The sequence below is a fragment of the Bos javanicus genome, chromosome 5 (genome assembly GCF_032452875.1).
Source record: "Bos javanicus breed banteng chromosome 5, ARS-OSU_banteng_1.0, whole genome shotgun sequence".
Taxonomy (NCBI): Eukaryota; Metazoa; Chordata; class Mammalia; order Artiodactyla; family Bovidae; genus Bos; species Bos javanicus.
This window is the reverse complement of record NC_083872.1, coordinates 51792775-51819357: the sequence shown is the minus strand read 5'-3', so window position 1 is coordinate 51819357 and position 26583 is coordinate 51792775. Positions and strand designations below refer to the sequence as shown.

Below are 26583 nucleotides of genomic sequence, written 5' to 3'. Positions count from 1 at the left end.
TCAGCTCTTCCAGCTAACCCTTTTGCTGTCAACCACCTTGGCTCCAGATGCAATTGGGGTTGGAGGATTGTGGCTACAGACGACAGAAGGGCAGGCATACACATATCTCCCTCGCTAGCTGTCTTCACATATCCCTCTCAAGAATGACACAATCATGGCCCTTGGCCTACATAGAGCCTGCAGATATGTCTGTTGGCCCACCCAGTATTTCAAATTTGAATAGCATCATTTATAAATCTAAAACTTTCACATTAAAAATTCTACACTTCTAAGTCCTCTTCTACAATTCAGAAAATCTAGCAACACCAGGCCCACATTCTGGCATGGCAACAAATGGAGCCAAGGCTCAGTTCTCCCATTCTGAATGTTGGCCAGAATCTCTACCATTCCCCCCAATCTCCCCAACACTGTAGCTGAGACTGTCTGTTGCCATGGCCAGCTTCATTAATTCACATTCCCAGCCAGACTCCTATGCACATTTGAATTTGCAACCCCTTTACGAGTCTCTAGGGAGCATCACCTCACTGATCAAGTCATTCAGCCTATCTGAATTTATTTCTTTCATGTACATAAAACAGGAAAAGGAGCCATTGTTTGTGTTACACTGGTTTAAAAATCCATCTTTTGAGCTAGAATCAACCCACTTAACTACATATTACCTCACCTTAAATATATACTGTGATATTATTCTTCATAACTCATTCCAACTCAGATATTTTAACTATTTCTTTTTGGAACTATTCTCCAGTTATAAACAAGAATAGTAAAAGCAGCTATAACACAAATACATTGTTGAACCATTCCTCCAGATTCATTTCAAAACGTCAAGTATTATACTAAAATGGTAAATTCTGTAGCTTTGTTTACTGAAATACCCCCAAGCACCTAATGAGTATTCAAGACATTGAATAGATCTGTGGACTTTCCCAAGGAGTATAAATTGTCAAAAGTTCACATGCAGATTTTTGAATGAAGGTGTTTAATTATCAACAGGTATATGAAGATTATTCATTTGTTAACCTAGTTCTGTTTGGGTTAATCAACCAAATCATTTTCATTCGGTGACTCTGAAAACCAGCAGTAGAGAAGAGACACGTAACTCCAACAAACCAAAGACTCAAGGCCTGTTACAACTTGTTCCACAACAAAAAAAGCATCATGCAAATTAGGAAAAATGGATAAACAGAATAAGAGTTAGTCTGATTCGATTTTGTGTCCCTTCATCTATAGTCTTTAGTTGTCATCATAATCATCATTAACATCATCACCATCCCAGTCATATAAAACTGAACTTTGACAAACTGCTTACTGAAAAGCATTTATGGAACATTTACTGGTGTTCCAGAAACTTTCTATGCTAGCCATCTCTTGACTTTCTAAATAAAGGCATGTACTGCAACATTATTACATTTTCCACACCATGAAGCTTAATAGGTCAGGACACAGCAAAAAAATACATTTTTAATTATCTTGAAAACTTAAATGAAAAAAATATATTGCTGAGAAACTGAGGCACAGAGAAGTAAAGTGATTTTCTTGTGGTTATGTGGTTATTTATTGGTAGAGCTACAAAAGAATTTCCAGAGCTCTCACCACAGTACCACACGGGTTTTATAAAAATCATTTTCAAAATTTATTTGCTAACCAAAATGCAAGCCAATGAATTTTAACCCTTCAACAAATAATGTGATGAGCAAATATATCTTCAAATAGCAAAGTCTAAATTTTGACCCAGTTCTGGTGTATTTATACACACACCAACAATCAATCTAAAAGAAGTTTGCAACAAATGCTAAATATGCTTCTTAGCAGGAAACTACTGTGATATAACATTTCAGGACCTAAAGCTAGAGGAAAAAAAAAAAAAATAGGCTAGAATTTTCCTTGAACTTAAAGCTGCCCAAAATGGGGCCTCTGTTTCCAGAGTCTGAGATGTCAATACCCTTGGCCTTTGGATTGCCTGCCCAAAAGGTAGATGATCTACCTCCTTTCTCCTTATATGCCATGAAAGAAAACTAAAGTTAGAACTGTTTCACTCAATTCAAGCCAACTTTCTGAAGAAAATACAAACCAAAGCAGGACCAGGTCACTGCTGCTGATATGTCTGATGGCCATTCTAAGGAAGAATTTACTGAACTCTTCAGCACCAACAAATTTGAGTATGCCATCCATCATACCCCTACGAAAAGGTAAAACTAAACTAAGAAGGAAGTAGTAACAGTAATTAGGTTTTCTACCTTAAATAATTTGGAACTGTCATAAACTAATATAAATTAAAAAGTATATATGGTGCTTTCCTTAAATGATCTGAACTGACCACTTCTGAATCCTTGACTGATCTGAGCAGTCCCAAACTGGCTATATCAATGCACAAAGCTCTATTATTTGAGTAGACGTTAAGTTCTAGGAATTTAAAGGGCTTGTTATCTTGAAGAACATATTCTAACAGTCTCAGTGTTCTATTACTAGACTGAGATTTTGTTATTACTATTCCTATGACCACATAACCCTTTTGTAGTTGCCCGTCTTTGCTTACTCCAATCTATAAAGTCAAAAAACATGAAGCCAGGATAATGCCGACTAGAACAAACAACACACCTTGCTTTTCTCATCTAGATGGCCTTTATCGTAACAGAGCAGGAAAGAACAAGCATATGTTTTCTCTAATATTTAAGTACAATTCTTTTGCGGATCTCCAAGAATGTTGAGAGTGAAAACTCAGTCAGAGCCAAATAAAACCAAAGCACGGTTTTTACACAAAAATAATTTTCAATGATCAGTTTTTTGCACCAGAAATAATCTGTCTTCTCATAGCCCAGGTGATTCTCCTCAAAAATTTTAACTTTAAAGCACATATAGGCTTTTCAAAAAATCTTCTGTCACAGTGCCTACCATGGATATCTTCATGAATTCACTTATAAAGAGCTGTATAATCTGCTAGCTCCATAATCTGTTCTGTATTATTAAACTCAACAGAAAGCTCCATATGCAGCAACAGGAGGCCATAGGCAATTAACACTGCAAATAGTAAGGCTTAGAATCTTTGCATGACCTTTAAAGGTCAACACAGTTGCCCATTCACATGCATGCAATTATACAGTGACTAGTTCATAGCAGGGAAAAAACTCAAAAATATTTAGTAAAACAAACCTTGCATTCATCAAAAGCTACTTTGCACTCTCCAGGCTCTATATGAAGACTTATAGCTCAAGAAGATAAAAGAGCAAAGGAGACTTGTTGGGCTGATTGTCCCTGTTTTGTCAAAGTACTAAATTCAGCCTACCACTATAATTGCTAAGCAGGCAGCATTATCACATTATCCAATCTCTCTCTCTATAAAAAGTTTTCAAAATCTACTGTGTAAAAGGAGAACTATAAATATAAATGTAATTGAATAAGTATGTTTTGGCTATTGCTAGGGGAAAGGGAGATGTAACTTCTCTAACTGGCCATTCAGGGTAAATCATAAAATAATTACAGCTGCTATGGAGTAATTTAGGAGACTAAAGGAAGTGATTAAAAGGACTTTATCAAATAAAAGCATATAAGCTCTGATTCCCTAGTTATATTATATATCCCATATGGATAATTGTGAATAAAATGGAATACTTTCCTCATAGCTTATATATTCATGTCTTATATAAAGCCCAAGTAACCTGAAAGTCTTCTATTTTTTAAATGTTAATAAAAATCAACTGCATAAAATTTTCACTAATTCCAATCACTAAGTGGCCTATACTTATAGTCTAGGGTAAAACCCAACACATACATGTAGTACACACATTGGAAGTAGGTGGGTTCAGGAAATTTAACAAACTTGGAGTGTAATATCAATATGTTTCTGGAAATTTTATAGATACCATTTGAAACCAGAATAGCATTCTCTCATGTAATGCACAGTTTGTGTTTTGACTGCAGAGGTACATATTCAATAAAGAGAATATAGATATAGTCACTGTTTAAAATGTGTTGAGATTGCCAGTCATGGTGTCAATAAACACATTCCAAAAAGCCCTTACATAGAGGACAAAACTGATGTTTTTTGCATTTGTGGCCTAATGAATAAAAATATCTCCAAAAGAGAGAACTGAAGAGAAAAAATACTGCCTGCAACAGTGGCTCAAAGATTAAAGCTCAATTATAAGCAACCTTGTTAAATGACAGCTACAGTTGCACTGTAGGTCAAATCATGTAAAAGAGTGAAATATTAGGTACCTTTAAAATGTAGACCTTTTTTTAAAGGCCTTCTCTCCCCTTCAATACATTAAATGCAGATGTGTGTATGCATGTACATACATTAACATATAGAAGTCGAGATTAGAGTCATATCGCCAGAAAAAAAGTATTTAAATTCCGTTTTTCTTCACATTCCAATTACGTCTAACCATTCCTCTTAAAATTTCTGTCAAGAATGAGGAGAAGACAAAAATTGTTAGCTGGATTTCATTGACAAGGGCACTGACTCATTGTGCCAAATGAACAGAATCAGGCTCTCTAAAAATTACCAGTGGTCAATGACAACTTAAAACCAAAACCAATTCCTAGGCTGCTGTTTGCTGGGCCTGACTTTCCCTCTCCCTTATTTCAGACTGCATTCTAAACCTAAAGTAAGACTGTTCTCTAAAAAGACTCATTGTGAGAATACATTCCTCTTTCAGTGGTACAGTTCCATGTGCTCCAAGTAGTTCAAAATAAATCAAAGAATTTTCAAACAAAATGGCAAATTCACCGTATTACCTGGCATTAAAATCAATGGTTCATAAACAATATATATTTCATGAAACACTGTGCAGGTATGTGGACCAGATATGAGGTTGATGCAGCTGGTTTGGCCTTCATATCTAGAAACAGTCTGTGTTAATGCATTTCTTTCTCTTTGCTTTGATGGAGCCCTACAAATAACAGGTTGATGAACTGCATTTGTAAATGTCAGGTATAGATCAAAGGGGACTACATTAGATGCTTATTTTACTTCAACTTATGGTTTTTCACCTAGAAAACAAAGCTGCATTGCACAGTCAAGTTCCTTATTTTTACTTGAATCTTCAACGAACAAAACAGTCGCAGAATAATGTGACTTAATGAGGCATCCCTAATAAAATACTGGAGAAGTAAAAGCAGGGGCACTGAACTGTTTGTACTCTGGTTGTTTCATCGTCTCAAATATATTAGAAATAAACTGATGACGCTTTAGAACATTCTTAGTTTGGGACATGCACTAGAGAAGCAAACACCCATCAGTTTGCTACCACAGCCAAACTTAGGCAGAATCTGACAGTACCTTTTATCAGAGCTCATGATTCAAAAAAAAAAAAAAAGCTTGGAAAATGCTAGAGAAGCACATATTAGCCTATCTATATAGGATAATCCATAACTTGCAATTAGTGATAAATCAACCCTAAAATGCACTTTCAACATTTCAATACTCAAGAACACTTGGTAAAAGAATCAAAATTAAAATACTATATTGAAGATATAGAATCCAGGACCACTAAAACTTCGATACTATACAAAATAACTTCCATAAAACCTATCACCGCCTAAGTTTCATCACTTCATAAATTTTTAAAAAGGAAAAGTGGCCATGTCTAAAAACAGATCTTTTTACAGCTGTGTTATGACATTTTATAACTTGGTGTTTAGTAAATACTATAATGCAGTCTTCAAGAAATATGTACCTTTCTTCACATAGATCCATGGGATGTCAATGAATCTTCACTCTCCAATCTGTCACTTAAAATAGCTAATACTTTGCAGCTTCAAAATCACATTAACTCAGTAACCTTAGGTTCCTTTTTAGCACAACTTGTAGCACTATAGGTGTTTGCTTTTATGCCAAGTTTTTTGGTTCTTCCTTAAGAGACGTACGTCATAGCACTATGTATAAATATGTAAGTTCAAGCACCCTAAACTATAAAACTATGCTAAAGGCAAGAATCAAGATTCCAGTCCCAAAAAAAAAAAAACTAACTTGAAAAAAGCAACATACTAAAACTGTGTTATGCCTCTTAAAAGTATCTAAGTATCTAAGAAGTCAGTTGGCAGTGTAACACTGTTCTCATAGTATTATATCTATAAATAATGTAACCCAATTTTTTTCATTGGAAGTTAAGAAAATGAAAATAAAATAAACTCCAGTGTGGTTAGTAATGGCCTTTCAATGGCTACTGATAACTTTAAAAATTAGGATTCTACAAAGGTCAATATGCAAACAACTGACCCAGGAGGTGATCCAAAACAGGACAAAGTAGGGAGAGAGAAGATTAAATGTGTCCGGTCATTTTTAATAATCTTAGATGTGAGATTTGAAACTGTAAAAGATTCACCAGTCTGAGAGTACATGTGCAAACACTGGAAGGCTGGAATAAATACAGATAATCTTAATGCTTGGTTTTTAAAGGGTTTAGAAGTGCTTTCAGTCTCCTCTGCTAGTTATTGCCATTTAGCACTTTACACAGAAATCTTAAATTAATTACTCATTTGTCTTAACTTACACTGCCTAATAGATCAGTTTTAAAGTGTTAATTGATAACAGTCTGAATGCTGATGTCTCAAACAATCTAGCTGGGGAAGACAGGAATCAGATAATTATCATGCAGTCAATAATCATTAAAATTCATCCTGTCATGAGTAAAAGACCCTTATGCACTGGCTGCTTTGGGGTTACTTTACAGAGCAAAGGTTGCATACAGGTTTGGCTTTGTTTTTTCAAGAACAGAGCTTGCAAAATTCAAGACGGTATTTAACACTCTCAAAAAGATTATTTTCTGTCTTATGGCCACAAGCCCAACTCACCCAGCACCAGGTGAAGAGTGGCTAGCTAGTTACTGTAGTGACTACACCTGTGATTCCACATGCTTCAGGCAATTGTTTAACATTTGCTCAGGAAGTGGAATACTGACTCACTGACTCGGAAAGCTTCGCATCATTCAGGGGCTCTCCAGCACCGACAGTTCGTCCTCTTTATGTGGAGACTAGATAGCTCAGCCTGCAGTTCTAGGGGAAAGAGGGCGATGGCCTCAAACTTTCCTTTGCAAAGGCAGTTTTTGGAAATAACAGGTTTCCCACTGACAGTGGCCTAAAAGAAAACACTTCTTGGTGGAATCTGGCCTTCTGGAATAGAAGAGGGAAGGGCCAGGCAAGCAGTGGGTCAGAAAAACCGTGTAGTATTAGCAAGATTGTGGGGACATCCATCCGGAAACAAATGAAAAACCGTCAGTTTCTCGAAGCTGTGTTTTGTTTTGTTTTCTGAACGCTATTCCTAAAACGATCCTTGTCCTAAACCTCTCCCGTAGTATCCTTTACTAGATCTTTATCTCAGTAGTAAAGCGTCTGCTACCAAATCTAAGTAAAGCCTTTACGGAGGGAGACACGGCGCCAGAACTTATCCAGATGATTCTTTATGAAAACAGTCAGAGGTGGAGAAAGCAATCGCCTCATTGAAACACCCACCTTCTGCAGACAGGCCCGAGAAATAATCAGAAGTAGACAGAAAGTGGGGATTTCAGAAAGAGGACCTGAAACGCTATTGATGTCAGGGTCCCTTATACGCGACCCCCAGCTTCTTATTAGGAGTCCAAAATGATTACCAACCGAGATTGGTTAGGTAGAGGGATAGAATTAACACCCACTTCAGTCCTCGGCCGGGTGGCTCTCTGTGTTAGGAGAAATGGGGCAGAGGAGAGAGAGAAGAGAGGAAGGGCAAGGCTCTTGGAACCTCCTTCGCTTGCTCTGACCCCCTCGGCGTTCCTCTACTCCCGCCCCTACCCCGGCCTCCCAATTAGCATCTGCTATCACCCCCTCGCTGTCCCCCGGCGAGCTCCCTACAGCCCCCGACCCCCAGGTCCTCCGGCTGCCGCGCGAGTCCCCAGCGCCGGCGGGAGGCGCGGCCGGCACCTACCTGCAGCCCGGCTTCCTGGTGGCGGCAACACCTAGCGATGCTCCTGCAGCTTCCGCGGACCCGCGCCAGCCTTATCGCTCTCGCATCGCTTCCAAGATGCCAATCCGCCGTTACCGTTCTGGGGCATAGGGAAACGAAGTCTGGAGGTGTGTGCTAGTGGAGGGCGTGTGAGTGTGGCCCCGAGCGTGCGTGTGTGTATGTGTGCGCGCGCGCGTGTGTTTCCTCCTCCGATAGCAAAGAGGGTTCAGGAATCTCTTGACATCCAAACTGGAATCCCCTTAAAGTGGATGGAAGGTGACGTGTCTTTCCTCCTCTCGTTTTTCACGAGTCAAAGTAATCAAAAGATTTGTGGGCTAGGGGAGAAGCCAAAGTCCCCAGCCCTCGCCAGCGCCCGCGGTCGCCCGCTGTCCTCGCCGGTGCGCGCGGTGCGCTCAGCTCCTCACACTGCGAGAATCAAGGCGGTCTCGCAGCAATCGCCGCTCTTATCCATCTCTGATTTGTTTGCTTTTAAAACGCCGAGTAACGACTTTTCTTCCTCCCGCTGCACGTCGTCTCACACAGATACACACGCACACATCCTCAGTTCACTCTCTCCCGCCCTCCCGTTTGCTCTCTGGGGAAAGGCAATTGGACGGAACGGTTCACATTCAGGAAAGCAGCCTCCGCCGCGTATTTCTCCAGTTCCCTGGCTCGCAGGTCCCGGGTCTCCGACGTGCGAGAGTGGCTGGGGAGGTTCGGGATAGGACGGAGAAGAGGCTCCGAGCTCGCTGTCCTCCGCCCTCAAGACGCTGGAGTTGCCCAGTGCAGGCAGGCGCTTGTGTTCCGGCTTTTAGCAGATAGGTCTCAGCTGATGCCGGTTCCGAGACTTGGCGCCAAGTCCACTTAACAGCAACTCATAGCCAGCTGCAGCCCCTCAATCCCGCCTCGAAGTGCTGCGGGCAGAACCCCACGCAGCCCAGCCGCTGCTCCTCTAGGCATCATGGGCTGGATGGAGGGGAAATCGCCGCTGTCCCCCTGTCCCCAGTACGCTGGCACCGTCACCACCGAGAAGGTGCGAGCTCCAACATCGAACACCAGCCAGCAGGTGCTGTCTGTGTCAGTTCGCTAAAGAACGGGAGAGATGAGGCGGGGGAGAAGGCGGAGGAAACAAATCAGATCCCCAGAATAAAAAGAAGCGGTTTAGTAACCGAAGCCTCCTCTCCGCCTCGCACCCTAGGTGCTGCACTGTCAAAAACACACTAGTGGGTACCTTTTAGAAAGTCACCGTAGAGGACAGAATCCCCCGTTCCACCCAGACCCCTTATTCCACCCAGCCTGGAAGTCCAGGGACTTCGGAATGACTGGCTTCCCTGTGTGGTGCAAGGAGAACGCAGGTGCACGGAGAAAACAGGTGCCAACACTCCAGGTTGAGTTAAGCTAGAAAATACAAGGGCAGGACCAGGCGGCGTCGCCTCCCTCGATCTCTCTTCCCAATAGCCACCTCTGTTCAGCAGCCGCACCTGCTTCTGAGAGCAAACTGCGGTCTTGAAGAAAAAGAGGCAATAAAAGATGAGAGGGCAGATGTAAAAGCTGGACTATGTCTCCCTCTAGAGGGAGATCCGGGTTAGTACGCTTTACAGGCTGTAACTCGGACTTCAACTTTTCCACAAAGGAAGAGTATCTGGCTTCAGAGAGTTTTTTTCGTTTTACAAATTCCAACCTTTAATTTATTTATAGACAGGATTTGTACCGAAGGCCTAAATAAGCAGTGTCTTTGATAAAGGAAACTTACAGTCGTTACAGAAATTTAATAGCAAAATGCTGAAAGGTCATGTCCTTACAGGTTTGGTCAATTTGAGCGCTGACTTAAACAGTAGGCATAAGGGCTCAAATGAAGAGTCTTCTAAGGTTCAGTTTGATTAAGTTTGGCCATGAGCAAAACTTTAATCTAGTGACTAGAGGATTATGCAAAAATGAATAAGTATGAATAATGAATTTGGAAAAAGAAAATCTAAAACAAAGAAATGATCCTGATGGATCCAGGAAATCTTACAAACCCCTTATATATAGCGATAACTCACAGATCTTGCTTTGGAGCCAATATCCATACCTTATTTAACTAGTCATTGTCAAGGTGACTAAATTCCTTCTAGCTCTGAAGTTTTGTGCTTTTATAGTTCTAATACACTAAAACCATTGACAGACTGTCACATACTCCTTTCATCAGTTACATATATAAGTTAAACTGGTTACCACATTTACAAAGAAATGTGGAACATAGTTTCACTTTTTAGCCATCTTAAATTGTGCTAGGCTGGGGTGATTGTTTTGGAGAAGACTCTTGAGAGTCCCTTGGACTGCAAGGAGATCCAACCAGTCCATTCTGAAGGAGATCAGCCCTGGGATTTCTTTGGAAGGAATGATGCTAAAGCTGAAACTCCAGTACTTGGGCCACCTCACGCGAAGAGTTGACTCATTGGAAAAGACTCTGGTGCTGGGAGGGATTGGGGCAGGAGGAGAAGGGGACGACAGAGGATGAGATGGCTGGATGGCATCACTGACTCGATGGACGTGAGTCTGAGTGAACTCTGGGAGTTGGTGATGGACAGGGAGGCCTGGTGTGCTGCGATTCATGGGGTTGCAAAGAGTCAGATACAACTGAGCGACTGAACTGAACTGAATTACCAAACCAAAACTTGGGTCTACTCAGCCTTGGGCAGTAAAGCCAGTCTACCGACACTTGGTTGTAGTAAGGGAAAATGCAATGATTATTGTAGACATCAGACAAGGAGTTCTGGGTTTTCTGAGCAACAGCACTGGCACTCCTTGTCTGGTGCCTACAGTAAACATTGCTCTTTCCTTCACCACAACCCAGAGAGAGTAGATTGGCTTTACTAAACCAGAGGGAGTGGACACAAGTTTGATTCAATAAGATAGTGTCACAGATGTTACAATATTTTGTTACTTTGGTCAAGTTAAAGCTAGGGCCCAGCTGTAACATTAATATTTAGATTTTGTGAACTATTTGAAAGTTTTAATTCAAAATATTTCTGTATGATACATGAAACTAGTGAATATAACAAAAAAGAAGCAGACCCACAGATACAGAGAACAAACAAGTGGTTATCAGTAAGGGGAGGAGAGGGGCCATACAGGGCTGAGGGAAAGAGAGGTACAAATTATTGGGTCTAAAGTAGGCTCAAGGATGTGTTGTACAACACCAAGACTGCACCCAATGTACTTGTTTGCTCATGGCCAACTCTTTGTGACTCCATGGGCTGTGGCCCACCAGGCTCCTCTGCCCATGGATTCTCTAGGCAAGAATTCTGGAGTGGGTTGCCATTCCCTTCTCCAGGGGATCTTTCCAAGACAAGGTTCAAACCCATGTCTCTTACGTCTCCTGCATTGGCATGCAGGTTCTTTACCACTAGCACCACCTGGGAAACCATAAGAATATAGGCAATAGTTTGTAATAACTGTAAGTGAAAAGTAAGCTTTAAAAAAATGTATAAAAATTTAAAGTAAATAGTCAAAATAAGCAGGAAAACAAAAATTCCATTTAAAAATTATTTTTAAATGTATTCAAGTTTTTGTTAAATTCCTTTCCATTCGCTCTGAATTTTTGGAGTAGTTCTATTTTAATGTGATAATTAATTTAGTTTAGGGTTAAAGAAAGAAAAGAATTTATTTTAAAAAATAGCTTAGACTAATTGAAGTCATTTAAAACAAGGAGCGAATGTTTTTAAAGCCAAATTCAGCTTTCTACTTGCAGTTTCCTGGACACTTTGGGTGATATACAGTATCTGGTGAGTTTACTTTCCACTCTACAGCATTGCATGGGATTTTCTATGATGCTGTGCTGTAAAATACTGTCATATTTGCTATTTCCTGGTACAGTGTAGTTTTTACCCTTTCATTTGAATAATAGCATGACACATGTGCCTGTGTGCTCAGTCATGTACGACTCTTTGTAATCCCATGGACTGTAGCCCGCCAGGCTCCTCTGTCCAGGCAAGAATACTGGAGTGGACTGCCATTTCCTCCTCCAGGCGATCTTCCCTACCCAGGGTTGGAACCTATGTCTTCTGTGTCTCCTGCATTGGCAGGCGGATCCTTTACCACTGTGCCACCTGGGAAGTCCTCATGGCACACGCACATGCACACACATGCACACATGTGTACACACACACACAAGCCAAAACTAAATAATGTAGTTTTATTCTTTCAGCTAATTGTACTAGAGTAGATTTGAATCAGTCAAATACATGTCAATCATTTGAGGTACCCTCACCTGGTCTCTTTCAAAAGATTCATATCATATGGTCAAAGATTTTTATTTTGTCCCTCTTGCCTAGCAACTTTCCCCAGGAAGCAAGGTTTACATTTTAAGACACTTGGCACTACTGTTTCACTGCCAATCCTACAGTAATTCTCAATCAGCTATGTTAAGTAGTAGCATGGAATCCAAGCAGGAATGACTGGGAACCTGGGCTCTGTGCTGGGAGGAATAGCCGTTTACAAAATCACTTCAGAACACTGGCTTTCCTTTCTTACAAGAAATATAAAGCATACTTTCAACCCTTCTAGCTTCTAATTCAGTAGCTCTCAGTGACTATAGGAAAATCTATCATTTTTTCATATTGCTAAATTTGTATTTTATTGTTAAAATGTATGCCATTTCATCCTTATTTTCAATATTAAACCCATATGTTTTTACAAAAATACAGAAAAGAAGTTCATGAAGAGAACAAATGTATAAGTTAATTACAAAATATAATAGAATTTCTTATCCACACTCATAATTCTGTAATAGCCTTTGTACTTTTCGTAAATATCTAGATAATATCTGATGATTTTTAGATCAAGGTTTTCCTATTTCCAGCACCTCCCAGACTTTGAAATCAAGTATTTTGTTTTCCCTTTGAAACAAAGCAGCAAATATGTCCCAGTTGAATAGAAATCTTGAGATGATATTTGTAATCATCTGTTTATTTAAACTGCCTGCCTCATCTGATATAAACAGTAAAAAAAATTACTTGGAATGCAGAACTTCACTGATAGCAACTCCATGTGCAGCTCTTCACATTCTGAGGGCTTACTGAAACATCACTTTGGGGCACTTCAAGCTTTCTGCTCGGAGAAGGCAATGGCACCCCACTCCAGTACTCTTGCCTGGAAAATCCCATGGATGGAGGGGCCTGGTAGGCTGCAGTCCATGGGGTCTCTAAGAGTCAGACACGACTGAGCGACTTCACTTTCACTTTTCACTTTCATGCATTGGAGAAGGAAATGGCAACCCACTCCAGTATTCTTGCCTGGAGAATCCCAGGGACGTTGGAGCCTGTTGGGCTGCCGGTCTATGGGGTCGCACAGAGTCGGACACGACTGAAGCGACTTAGCAGCAGCAGCAGCAAGCTTTCTGCTAGAGGCTTTCTATAAAAAAAAAAAAAAAAAAACTCAAATTCTTAAGTCCTCACAACATGCCATAAAGTACACAATGTGTGTGTGTGTTAGTTGCTCAGTTGTGTCTGACTCTTTGGGACTCCATGGATTGTAGCCTGCCAGGCTCCTCTGTCCATGGAATCCTCCAAGCCAGAATACTGGAGTGGGCAGCCATTCCCTTTTCCAGGGGATCTTCCTGACCCAAGGATTGAACCCAGGTCTCCCATATTGCAGGCAGATTCTTTACCATCTGAGCCACCAAAGTACATGATATAACCCCATTTTACACATTAAAAAAAAAAAATTGAGACAGTTCCACTGTGATTAAGTGGCAGAGCTGGAAATCAAACTAGATGGATCTACTTGAATCCAAAACCAGTTTTTGGTTTGGTTTTGGCTTTAATTTTTTTTTTTAATCTGTTTGTTTTTGTCTGTGCTGGATCTTCCTTGCAGCTTGGGGCTTTCCTCTAGTTGCAGTAATTAGGGGCTACTCTCCAGTTGCAGTGCTCAGGCTTCTCATTGCAGCAGCTTCTCTTGTTGTGCAGCATGGGTTCTAGGGCACACAGGCCTCAGTAGTTGTGGCACAGGGGCTTAATTGCTCTGCAGCATGTGGGATCTTCCTGGGTCAGAGACTGAACCTGTGTCCCCTGAATTGGCAGGCATATTCTTTACCACTGAGACATCAGGGAAACGCCTTGGTTTTTATTTTTTTTCTACCCTCCCCAGCACCACCACTAAAATAGGCTATCTTCTATATTACAGGGAAATTAAAATCATTTGGACCTGGATATGGGAAAAAACTTGGGCTTCCCAGTGGCACTAGTGGTAAAGAACCCATCTCCAATGCAAGGGACATGAGACTCGGGTTCGATCCCTGGGTCAGGAAGATCCCCTGAAGGAGGGCATGACAACCCACTCCAGTACTCTTACCTGGAGAGTCCCATGGACAGAGGAGCCTGGCAGGCTACAGTCCATAGGGTCGCAGAGAGTCGGACAGTACTGAAGTGACTTAACATGCATCATGCATGGAAAAAACCAAAGAACATGGGTACATTAATAAGAATAGAAGGAAGTTATTTGTGGGAGAGAGAGAAGAAAAACAAGCACCAGCTTCCCTCAGTGCTCTGAGGGTCTAGGATATTAAAACAAATGAGCAAAAAGTTCTGATTTCTAGTGTATGAGTGAAGACAAGTGCCGCTCATTCCCTGCTGTCTCCTTTCATTTGGTTTACTTGGTGCTAATCACCTCATTCCATCTTTTTCAGTAATGTCTCTCTCACTCACTTTCGTTTTCATGAATCAGGTACACAGAAGGAAGCATAGCATCCATTTGGTGGCTCAGCTGGTAAAGAATCCGCCTGCAATGCGGGAGACCTGGGTTCAATCCCTGGGTTGGGAAGATTCCCTGGGAAGGGAATGGCTACCCACTCCAGTATTCTGGCCTAGAGAATTCCATGGACTGTATAGTCCATGGGGTCGAAAGGAGTTGGACACGACTGAGCAACTTTCACTCACTCACTCAAGGTGGCATGTGTACATTGTTAACTTTTAGAATCCCCATCACCTAGCATAGTACCTAACATACAATAAATATAAATACATTATAGTCAATAATCAGGAAACCATATTGGTCAAGTGAACAGACTGAAACCATGGTGATAAACGAAGAGAACTACTCAGAGCGGTAAGACAAAGTACTAAGGCAGGAGTACATAGGCACTGCCCTTTGTGGGGTATGGAGGCAAATGCAACAAACCGCTCCATAAGTTAGTGGCTTAAAGAACAAGTATTTATTTAGTTCACATTTCTGTGGGATTGGCAATTTGGGTTGAGTGCATCTAGGCTCAGCTGGGCAGTTCCTCAGTTCCAGCTGAGCTTACTCTTGTGCCTATAGTCAACCAGCAGTATAGTACCTCACCCCATTGACTGACCGAAACCTGGAGAACTGGAGAGTAAATAAGCTGCTTGTCTCTTCTCATTTAACACGGTGGCAATCATAAGCTTCTAAGAGTGGCAATAGGGGAAGCCTCAATACCCAGCACTTTCCAAATCTCTGCTCACATGTTTGCTACAGTCCTCTTGGCTAGGCAGTTCATCAGGCCAGCCCAGATTCAAGGGGTGAAGAAGGACTCCATCTCTCAATGGGTAGAACTACAAAAACACGTTAAAGAGTGGGGGAAAGGTTTTGTGTTCAATTTTTCAATCTAGTATAATAGCTAGCATCTTGCACAGGAGCTTAATCCAGCAGGAGTATTGTGATCTGACTTGTGCACAGCAGAGTATTCCCATTATAGATTAAAGGACACCTGTCTTGGGTACAAACAAAAAGTTTGCCCAGATTATGGAGTCCCTGGACTGTTCCCATGATCAGTTTAAAAGATACAGTCCATCCAACAGCTTTCACCAATACATTGGAACATGTTTCTACAATTCTGTCTCACTAGAAAGCACAAATTTCCCAAGATTTGATATACTTTCCACATTAGCCATTGAATTAATCTCAATGCTTTAATTTACAACTCAGATTTATCAACAGTATTATAAAAATCTAACTGGTTAAGCTAGAAATCACTAGCAAGTTTTATATGTCAGAGATTATGTCATCTTTGGTACATGGAGGTAATAGTATCAATTCTGGTTATTTAGAGACTTTATTTGTTTAGTTCCTGATTTTTTTTACCATACTCCAAAGAATGAGATGAGTAATACCTGTTATAATGGCTTTCCAAATGCAGTTGGTTGAAATGCACCTTATCTGTAAACAATCTACCTGGTTAATTCCAACTCATTCATTATGGCTCAGAACAAGGGTTATCTCCTCCAAAAACTCATTCACAATTCCCTTAATCCACTGTATTAACTTGTTTCTCCTATGTACTCCCAAACACCTGATAGTTCCTTCTATCTTAACATTTACCACAACATATTGTAATTGAGTCATTTTTAATAGATCACCCTATGTTAGACTATATGCTCTTGAAGGTACATAGTCATGTTTATTCTTGTTTCATCTACCAAAGCTACAGTCATGAATGGATGAGCAACTGATCTCAATTCACAAAATTGTGGAACAATATATGGTCACATTTATTTTCATATTCAATAATAATGACTTTAGGCCTTCATCTTGCTAATCACAGGGATTACCTTCGTCTAGGCACTAGAGTCCAAGTAGCTACTGGCAATCTTGAAAAATGCTGACATGGTTTATAAAATTAGTCTTCTTTATTACTGCAACCACACACACACATCAGAGACAGGAACTCAAATGCATTCCTCAAGGTCTCTTGTCCTGCTGACCTACAGAGTCCCACCTGCTTGTTTCTATTTCCTACGTTCAGCTGCCTCTATGCACACTTTAGCAGGAAGCCCCACTTTAGAATAGTAACAGAAGTTCACTTTCCTCCAACAGCTGAACTGCAGTGGTTCCTAGAGTACAGGGAAAGTTTCACTTCTCCACAATGTTATAGTCAGTCCAAGGTCAAAAAAAAAAAAAAAAATAGCCCCAGACTCTAAAAGACCCATCTCTTGGTGAGCAACTTGTTTCAGTTACAAGCACATAGACAGTTTCCCCAAAATGTGCCCACATTGCCAGAGTAGCTAGGTAAGAAAGAGACCTGGTGTCAGCTTCATGCTGCACCCAGTAGGAGCCCTTCCCTATGACACCTTACATACTGTATTGGTATAGAGCCCGAGTCTAGACATCCTCATTCCTTGTGAACCTGAGGTCGGCCACAGGGAAGGATGAGATAAGGTGGACAATCTTGTCTCACTCCTTGGCCAGTTGCTTGCTGAGTTGCAGAGACCTGACTTACAAAGAACCCTTAGGAGAATCTAAAATTTGTTTCCCAGTAGTTTTGGGGGAAAATGTGAAATCAGAGAAAAGTACCTCTTTCTTGTCTGAAAAATTCTAAAGATACGAGGCTAGCTGAAGGGACCAAAAACTGCAGACCAGGAAAAAAAAAAAAAAAAGGTTATCAGATAGTTAAGAGGCAAATTTCATGGGCCAAATATTAATATATATTAGTTCCACAGACCAAGCAGGTGTCCCACAAGCCACCTGAGACATCAAAGCAATGGAAGAAAAAACTATTTTTTTTAAACTACTTTTTGACTGCACTTAATTTGTATCCATTCTGTTTATTAATGGCCTGAACATTGGGTTCTATGAACACTGGCCTTTGGGACCTGTTAGTCATATAGTGTTTTAGTTGGCTGAAAAGTTCTTTTGGGTTTTTCATGCCATCTTATAGAAAAACCCAAACAAACTTTTTGACCCATGCAGTATAACACAGAAAGAAACTATTTACATATACCACTTGCTGGTGGAAAGATGCTATAGTATCATAGTAGGCAGGAGGTCTCATGATTTCTAGAACTAAATAGGAAGCAAGTAAGTAGCTATAAAATCATTATGAATGGCTAGCATGGGCTTAGGATTAGGCAGAGACTGACAAGATCCAGATCTATGAGAAATTAATGGTCCATGTAATGAACATACCAGTCTCCGCAGTATAGGTTAGAGGGCTGGATCTTTAGGATTAAGAGTGTTACTCTTAATTAATTACTACCTTCCTCCACTAGAAATTAAAATCTCTTTTGGTTTGAGGTAGGAAATCTAGGGTCTTTAACAACATTACCTGATTTAAGTCATTGGCTGTCTTCATTCATATGATTTTCATAAATGACAAAGATTTGTTGTCCTTCGGTCTACGCCTGAAGTGTGATACACAGCCTTCTGCCAGTGCTACCAGCTCCAGATTATCTGTCTCTTGACTTTATCATGCCCATGGTAATCATGGACAATCAGTGTTTCTTCCAATCCTCATTCTTCCTGCCTGGTTTACTGGACTAACTAGACTGCTTTTGGTCTCCACTCCTTTTTGCCCTCCTGCCTCCCTCCCTTTCCCACTGCAAGGTTGTAGAAGCAGACAGACTCTCACTTTATCACGGAACAAAAGATATCACACAGCAAAGGCACAAGCCAAGATGAAAGTCAGATTTCAGTACCATGCTTAAGAGCCTGGTCCTTCTAGTCTTTAGCTCAGAATCCCATTTCCCTGTATTATTTGCCAATGAGTTATTAATAACCCATAGTTTTCATCCACAGAATGTGGCTAAGTATAGGGGGAAAGAAGTGTCAAATCCACTGAATTAATTGATCATGTACCAAAGATTGTTTTTACTGAAACTAAGTAGAGGACAAGGTTTACAAGTTTTTATTCAGAAATGGAAAACAAAAGAAAGAAAACTAATGTATTTCTTCTCATAATAGTTTTATAAAAGAGATATCTCATGTTATGACTTCTAAACTAAGGCTCAGAGATTAAGTAAATTGCCCAACAATTCAGGTAAAAAGTGATAGCAGCCAGAATTGCAATTAGATCTGACTCCAGGGCATAAATAAAAACTCGTATCACTTAGTCCATTGTTCTTTTTACTCTACATATATTGTTCTGGTTTAATCATTTCCAGAAAGCTCAAACTCAAACCCTGAAATTCCTCCATTGGAACTCTGGATTTCTGTACAAAATTTCCTCCCATTTCTAGTATAACAAAAATGGTTTCTGTCATCCAACATGATCAAAACGTTGCCTACAGAGATTTAAGACAGTTTCAAGAATCTTCTATGTGTATTTCAGCCACCCAGTGTCAAAACAGAGCAACTGCAGGCAAGTGCTGATGTCTCTACAGTTTATACTGCCTGCTTTACAGCAACAAAAATAAATCACGACAAAAGTTCTAAAGTCTTTCAAAGGTAAAGCTTGTACGTTTAGAAGATAATCCCACAACAGAAAGAAGCAAGTGAAAATGAGAAGCCAAAAAAAATTTTTTTTTCCTGTTAGGATCCAGTTTATTTTTTTTTAATTATTTTATTTTTATTTTTAATTTTTTTACTTTACAATATTGTATTGGTTTTGCCATACATTAACATGCATCAGCCACAAGTGTACACATGTTCCCTATCCTGAACCCCCTCCCACCTCCCTCCCCATACCATCCCTCTGGGTCATCCCAGTGAAGTAGTATCAACAAAGATGTGCCTGTTACAAAATCCTAGAAGAAATAAAGGAGTAAAAGGAAATGAGATAATAAAATTTAATTGTGTGAAAAGAATCAGTCAAAATTAAGAGGAGATAAATTTAGTTTTTAACACACTTTACTTTAATGTATAGGTTCATTAGACAGCATCAGTTCAGTTCAGTTCAGTATCTCAGTTGTGTCCGACTCTTTGCAACCCCATGAATTGCAGCACGCCAGGCCTCCCTGTCCATCACCAACTCCCGGAATCTACCCAAATTCATGTCTATGGAGTCGGTGATAATGAGCCATAAAAAAAGTGAGTGGAATTGCCAATATTGGAGGTATTCAACAAAATCTCTAGCTAGACAACTGATGGGAAACCTATAGAAATCAAGTTCCCTCAAGTAGTAATAACAAATGCAAGGGAACACCATGCAGCAAGCAATCTAATAAGACGAACATTAGAACAGCATCATCATCTAAGTGAATTTACTACACGCTTAATTATATGTAAATGGCGCCTGCCCTTTCAAAAAGTCCAAGACAGCAAAATGATGGCATCACTACAAATGAAGTTATTAGCTTCCTAATCCAATTATGTGAATGATAAAGAGGAGTGAATTTTAGGGATGGGGTATAGTTTAAATTTTAAAGGTAGACAAATAGACATAGAGCCGTACGTAAGATAGGGAAAGGATTTTTAATGGTAATATGTCTTCTTTCTTAATTATTCATTTTGTGCTTAGGCTCTCTGGGTCAGATTCTACTGTGAAATCCTAGCTCTACTAGGGTGCTGGCCCCAACACAGAACACATGTGTACAAGGTTATGTAATGGACTGGACCGGTAGCTCTCAACATTTTGATTAGTTTTCATGTGTGTGACAGAAAATATTTTCATAAATGTACCAGGACTATTCCAAATTCCTTTTTCATACAGTTTTATTTGCTTATTTTTGGCTGTGCTGGGTCTTTGTTGCTGCACTCGGGATTTCGGTAGTTGCTGAGACCAGGGGCAACTCTTCATTGCAGTGCAAGGTTTTCTCGTTGCAGGGGCTTCTCTTGTTGCCGAGCACAGGCTCTAGGGCACACAGCCTTCGGTAGCTGCAGAGCAGTAAGCTCATTAATTTTGGTTCCCAGGTTATAGAGTGCAGGCTCAGTAGTTGTGGTACAAGGGCTTAGTGTCTCCCCGGTATGTGGGATCTTCCAGACCAAGGATCAAACCCACATCTCCTGCACTGGCAGGCAGATTCTTTACCACTGAGCCACCGGCCCATTATTCAAAATTCTTGTCTTCTTTCCTATAAGTCCATTCTCTCCCACTGACAAAGTATAGCTAATACAACTGAGTAAACAGGGCAGTCATGAAGGACAATCATAAGGATAACTTCTCCAGTTTACATTTCATACAAACTTCCCAAAATGTAGTGCTTTATTAAGTCACTTTATTATGAGTAACTAACTTTGCAACAAAATCACCAAACTGTATGAAGGCAGTCCAGTTCACTTCAGTCTCTCAGTCACGACCACCTCTTTGCAACCCCATGGACTGCAGCACGCCAGGCCTCCCTGTCCATCGCCAACTCCCAGAGTTTACTCAGACTCTTTTCCATTGAGTCGGCCATGCCATCCAGCCATCTCATCCTCTGTCGTCCCCTTCTCCTCCTGCCCCCAATCCCTCCCAGCATCAGAATCTAAAGTTATGTATAATTAAAACTTTTAATATCAGAGTTCCTGAAGATGCCTGAAAATAAGCCCAAACAAATGGTTGAAACTTGAAGTCTCTGCCTTATGTCCTAGTTCTTAAAAAAAAAAAATATCAACTATGAAATTATGTAAAATGGAAGCCACGAATAACACATTTTGTTCTCTTTGGTGGAAATAACCATATGAAAGGCTGTGAAATGATTGTATTAGTAGAACATATACTGGCAACCCAGGAAGTTTCGAGGCCCCAGTTTTAGCCTCTGAATCAGTTTGTACCCAGAAGCTACTCTAAATGCCTGTTTTCTTTTCTAGGTTTAGACCAGGCAACTACTGGCATACCACACAGTGCTCAGTCCCTCCTGACTAGACATGGAGCACAGCTGGAGAGTAGCTGAGTGTGTGGGAACCCAGGCCAGGCTGCCCCAAAATGTGCCTCGATGGTGTATTGAATACTTTGAATTAAAGTTACTGTAGAAAGAGGCAATGCAAGAGGTCCAGCTTGACTCTCCTCTCTGTCTCCCTAAAGCAGGAAATAGATCTCTCATATAACAGGTGCCCTATGTGTATCTAGAAGTACAAGGACACTCTTATCACCAGAAATTGGGAACATGGGGCCAAGAAGTCTATGTAAACAAACCTTTTTACTTGTTTAATTTACAAGCCCAAACTCTGTTTTAGATTCTTCACTCATTAAGTACCCAAAGGCTATGTTTCTTTGTCCTATCCATTCTTCACAAATGAATTGTTTCCTTGTCTAAAAAGCACAAAAGCTTCCTGCTTTGGCCACTTCTTAGGTCCTATTTCTATGAAACTGCCATACACATGAATTAAAACGTGTTTCTTTTTCTCCAGTTAATCTCTCTTGTGTCCGTCTTGCTACCCTGGGGCTGAGACAGTATGGAATCTGCCTGCAATGTGGGAGACCTGGGTTCAATCCCTGGGTCAGGAAGATCTCATGGAGAAGAAAATGGCAATCCACTCCAGTGTCCATTTTATTATTAGTCTAGCCACAAGAACTCAAGAGACAAAAAGGGGAAATTTTCTCCTCCTGGAAAGTTAGTGAGCCACCGGAGGGCTAGCTGGTCCCCACTTCCTATCCTGAGGCTGCTGCAGCTGAGAAGACCTGGGATATCTGACAAAGGTGATTGTTGTTCTTGTTTTTCAGTCACTCAGTTGTGTCCAACTCTTTACAAGCCCATGGACTGCAGCACATCAGGCTTTCCTGTCCTTCCTTCACCATCTCCCGGAGTTTGCTCAAACTGATGTGCATTGAGTCGGTGATGCCATCCAACCATCTCATCCTCTGTTGTCCCCTTCTCCTCCTGCCATCAATCTTTCCCAGCATCAGGGTCTTTTCTAATGAGTCCGCTTTTCACATCAGGTGGCCAAGAATTGGAGCTTCAACTTCAGCATCAGTCCTTCCAATGAATATTCAGGATTGATTTCATTTAGGATTGACTGGTTTGATCTCCTTGCAGTCCAAGGGACTCTCAAGAGTCTTCTCCAACACCACAGTTCAAAAGCATCAATTCTTCAGTGCTCAGCTTTCTTTATAATCCAACTCTTTCATCCATACATGACTAAAGTTAGCAGAAGGTAAGACTTCTTACCAAGTGCCTGCAAGGTCTGGTGGACAGAAAAGTGGTGAGATTCCCTTTTCTCTCTCTCTAAATTTAGAATTAGCAAAAGAAAATATTTGTAGAGCTAGTTCTTTGGACTTAGTGATCCCTAGGAATCCTTTTCCTCCCACATATGGTCTCTGATTTGCTTTTTTTTCTTTAATTGAAGATAGTTGATTTACAATGTTGTGTTAGTTTCAGGTGAACAGCAAAGTGATTCAGTTTTCCATATACAAACATATATATTTTTCAGATTCTTTTCCATTATATTATGGAAAGTTATTATAAGATACTGGAGAAGCCAATGGCAACCCACTCCAGTACTCTTGCCTGGAAAATCCCATGGATGGAGGAGCCTTGTAGGATGCAGTCCTTAGGTTCACTAAGAGTCAGACACGACTGAGTGGCTTCACTTTCACTTTTCACTTTCATGCATTGGAGAATGAAATGGCAAACCACTCCAGTATTCTTGCCTGGAGAATCCCAGGGACAGGGGAGCCTGGTGGGCTGCTGTCTGTGGGGTCGCACAGAGTCAGACACAACCAAAGCGCCTAACAGCAGCAGCAATATAAACTACTGACAACTTACAGTGAACGATATCAGATTTGTGATCTCCAAAGAAAAGGATTTAGCTTTGGAACCAAGGACCAGGATTGATCACTCAAGAGCTTTTATGTCAGTTCAGTTCAGTCACTCAGTCGTGTCTGACTCTTTGCGACCCCTTGAATCACAGCACACCAGGCCTCCCTGTCCATCACCAACTCCTGGAGTTCACTCAGACTCACATCCATCGAGTCAATGATGCCATCCAGCCATCTCATCCTCTGTCGTCCCCTTCTCCTCCTGTCCCCAATCCCTCCCAGCATCAGAGTCTTTTCCAATGAGTCAACTCTTCACATGAGGTGGCCAAAGTACTAGAGTTTCAGCTTTAGCATCATTCCTTCCAAAGAAATCCCAGGGCTAATCTCCTTCAGAATGGACTGGTTGGATCTCCTTGTAGTCCAGGGGACTCTCAAGCATCTTCTCCAACACCACAGTTCAAAAGCATCAATTCTTCAGCACTCAGCCTTCTTCACAGTCCAACTCTCACATCCATACATGACCACAGGAAAAACCATAGCCTTGACTAGACGGACTTTTGTTGGCAAAGTAATGCCTCTGCTTTTGAATACGCTATCTAGGTTGGTCATAACTTTCCTTCCAAGGAGTAAGCATCTTTTAATTTCATGGCTGCAGTCACCATCTGCAGTGATTTTGGAGCCCAAAAAAATAAATTCTGACACTGTTTCCACTCTTTCCCCATCTATTTCCCATGAAGTGATGGGACCGGATGCCATGATCTTCCTTTTCTGAATGTTGAGTTTTAAGTCAACTTTTTCACTCTCCACTTTCACTTTCATCAAGATGCTTTTTAGTTTCTCTTCACTTTCTGCCATAATGGTGGTGTCATCTGCGTATCTGAGGTTATTAATATTTCTCCCAGAAATCTTGATTCCAGCTTGTGTTTCTTCCAGTCCAGCGTTTCTCATGATGTACTCTGCATATAAATTAAATAAGCAGGGTGACAATATACAGCCTTGACATACTCCTTTTCCTATTTGGAAGCAGTCTGTTGTTCCATGTCCAGTTCTAACTGTTGCTTCCTGACCTGCATACAGATTTCTCAAGAGGCAGATCAGGTGGTCTAATATTCCCATCTCTTTCAGAATTTTCACAGTTTATTGTGATCCACACAGTCAAAGGCTTTGGCATAGTCAATAAAGCAGAAATAGATGTTTTTCTGGAACTCTCTTGCTTTTTCCATGATCCAGCGGATGTTGGCAATTTGATCTCTGGTTCCTCTGCCTTTTCTAAAACCAGCTTGAACATTAGGAAGTTCACGGGTCACATATTGCTGAAGCCTGGCTTGGAGAATTTTGAGCATTACTTTACTAGCATTGAGATGAGTGCAATTGTGCGGTAGTTTGAGCATTCTTTGGCATTGCCTTTCCTTGGGATTGGAATGAAAACTGATCTTTTCCAGTCCTGTGGCCACTGCTGAGTTTTCCAAATTTGCTGGCATGTTGAGTGCAGCACTTTCACAGCATCATCTTTCAGGATTTGAAATAGCTCAACTGGAATTCCATCACCTCCACTAGCTTTGTTCATAGTGATGCTTTCTAAGGCCCACTTGACTTCACATTCCAGGATGTCTGGCTCTAGATGAGTGACCACACCATCATAATTATCTGGGTTGTGAAGACCTTTTTTTACAGTTCTTCCGTGTATTCTTGCCATCTCTTCTTAATATCTTCTGCTTCTGTCAGGTCCATACCGTTTCTGTCCTTTATCGAGCCCATCTTTGCATGAAATATTCCCTTGGTATCTCTAATTTTCTTGAAGAGATCTCTAGTCTTTCCCATTCTGTTGTTTTCCTCTATTTCTTTGCATTGATTGCTGAGGAAGACTTTCTTATCTATCCTTGCTATTCTTTGGAACTCTGCATTCAGATGAGTATATCTTTCCTTTTCTCCTTTGCTTTTCGCTTCTCTTCTTTTCACAGCTATTTGTAAGGCCTCCCCAGACAGCCATTTTGCTTTTTTGCATTTCTTTTCCATGGAGATGGTCTTGATCCCTGTCTCCTGTACAATGTCACGAACCTCAGTCCATAGTTCATCAGGCACTCTATCTATCAGATCTAGGCCCTTAAATCTATTTCTCACTTCCACTGTATAATCATAAGGGATTTGATTTAGGTCATACCTGAATGGTCTAGTGGTTTTCCCTACTGTCTTCAATTTAAGTCTGAATTTGGTAATAAGGTGTTCATGATGTGAGCCACAGTCAGCTCCTGGTCTTGTTTTTGTTGACTGTATAGAGCTTCTCCATCTTTGGCTGCAAAGAATATAATCAATCTGATTTTGGTGTTGACCAGAGTTTTATTAAAGTAAAAAAAGGGACAGAGAAAGCTTCTGACATAGACATCAGAAGGGGAACAGAGAGTGCCCCCCTCACTAGTCTTATCAAGGCCTTATATATTTTAACCAGACCCACTCCCACAACATGCATCTTAAATCAACAAGAGTGGAATTAACAATAGAAAGGCCTTACCAGATCCACTCCCACAAGTCTTAAGATAAAAAGATTAGTCAGAAGGCCTTTGTTAAAAGGAGAAACATGTCCTAGAGCAAGATACATTGTTATATGACCCATTTGTACTTTTCTCTTCCTTGAGAGCCTTGGACCCCTTTCTCCTCTCAAGGGCCCTGGATACCTTCCTCCCTGAGGGCCCCGGACTCTTTACCAGTTCAATTCAATTCAGTCACTCAGTCATGTCTGATTCTTTGTGACCCCATGGACTGTAGCACACCAGGCCTCCCTGTCCGTCGTCAACTCCCAGAGTTTACACAAACTCATGTTCATTGAGCCAGTGACACCATCCAACCATCTCATCCTCTGCCATCCCCTTCTCCTCCTGCCCTCAATCTTTCCCAGCATCAGGGTCTTTTCAAATGAGTCAGTTCTTCAAATCAGGTGGTCAAAGTATTGGAGTTTCAGCTTCAGCATCAGTCCTTCCAATGAATATTCAGGACTGATTTTCTTTGGGATAGACTGGTTGGATCTCCTTGCGGTCCAAGGGACTCTCAAGAGTCTTCTCCAACACCACAGTTCAAAAGCATCAGTTTTTCGGCACTCAGCTTTCTTTATAGTCCAACTCTCACATCCATACATGACTACTGGACTATTTATCAACCTGGCTCAGAGGTTAAAGCATCTGCCTGCAATGCGGGAGACCTGGGTTTGATCCCTGGGTCGGGAAGATCCCCTGGAGAAGGAAATGATAACCCACTCCAGTATTCTTGCCCAGAGAATCCCATGGAGAGAGGCGCCTCGTAGGCTACAGTCCAAGGGGTCGCAAAGAGTCGGACACGACTG

The 26583-nt window shown here is 41.0% G+C and overlaps 1 protein-coding gene across 1 annotated transcript in view; it reads right to left on the bottom strand.

The window, feature by feature from the left end:
• Positions 1 to 9377, bottom strand: part of TAFA2 (TAFA chemokine like family member 2) — a 559230-nt gene extending 549853 nt beyond the window's left edge. Inside the window, exon 1 of the mRNA XM_061416631.1 lies at positions 7901 to 9377. The gene's annotated coding sequence lies outside the window, so the exon portion shown is untranslated. The remainder of the gene's footprint in view (positions 1 to 7900) is intronic.
• Between the last annotated feature and the right edge of the window lie 17206 nt (positions 9378 to 26583).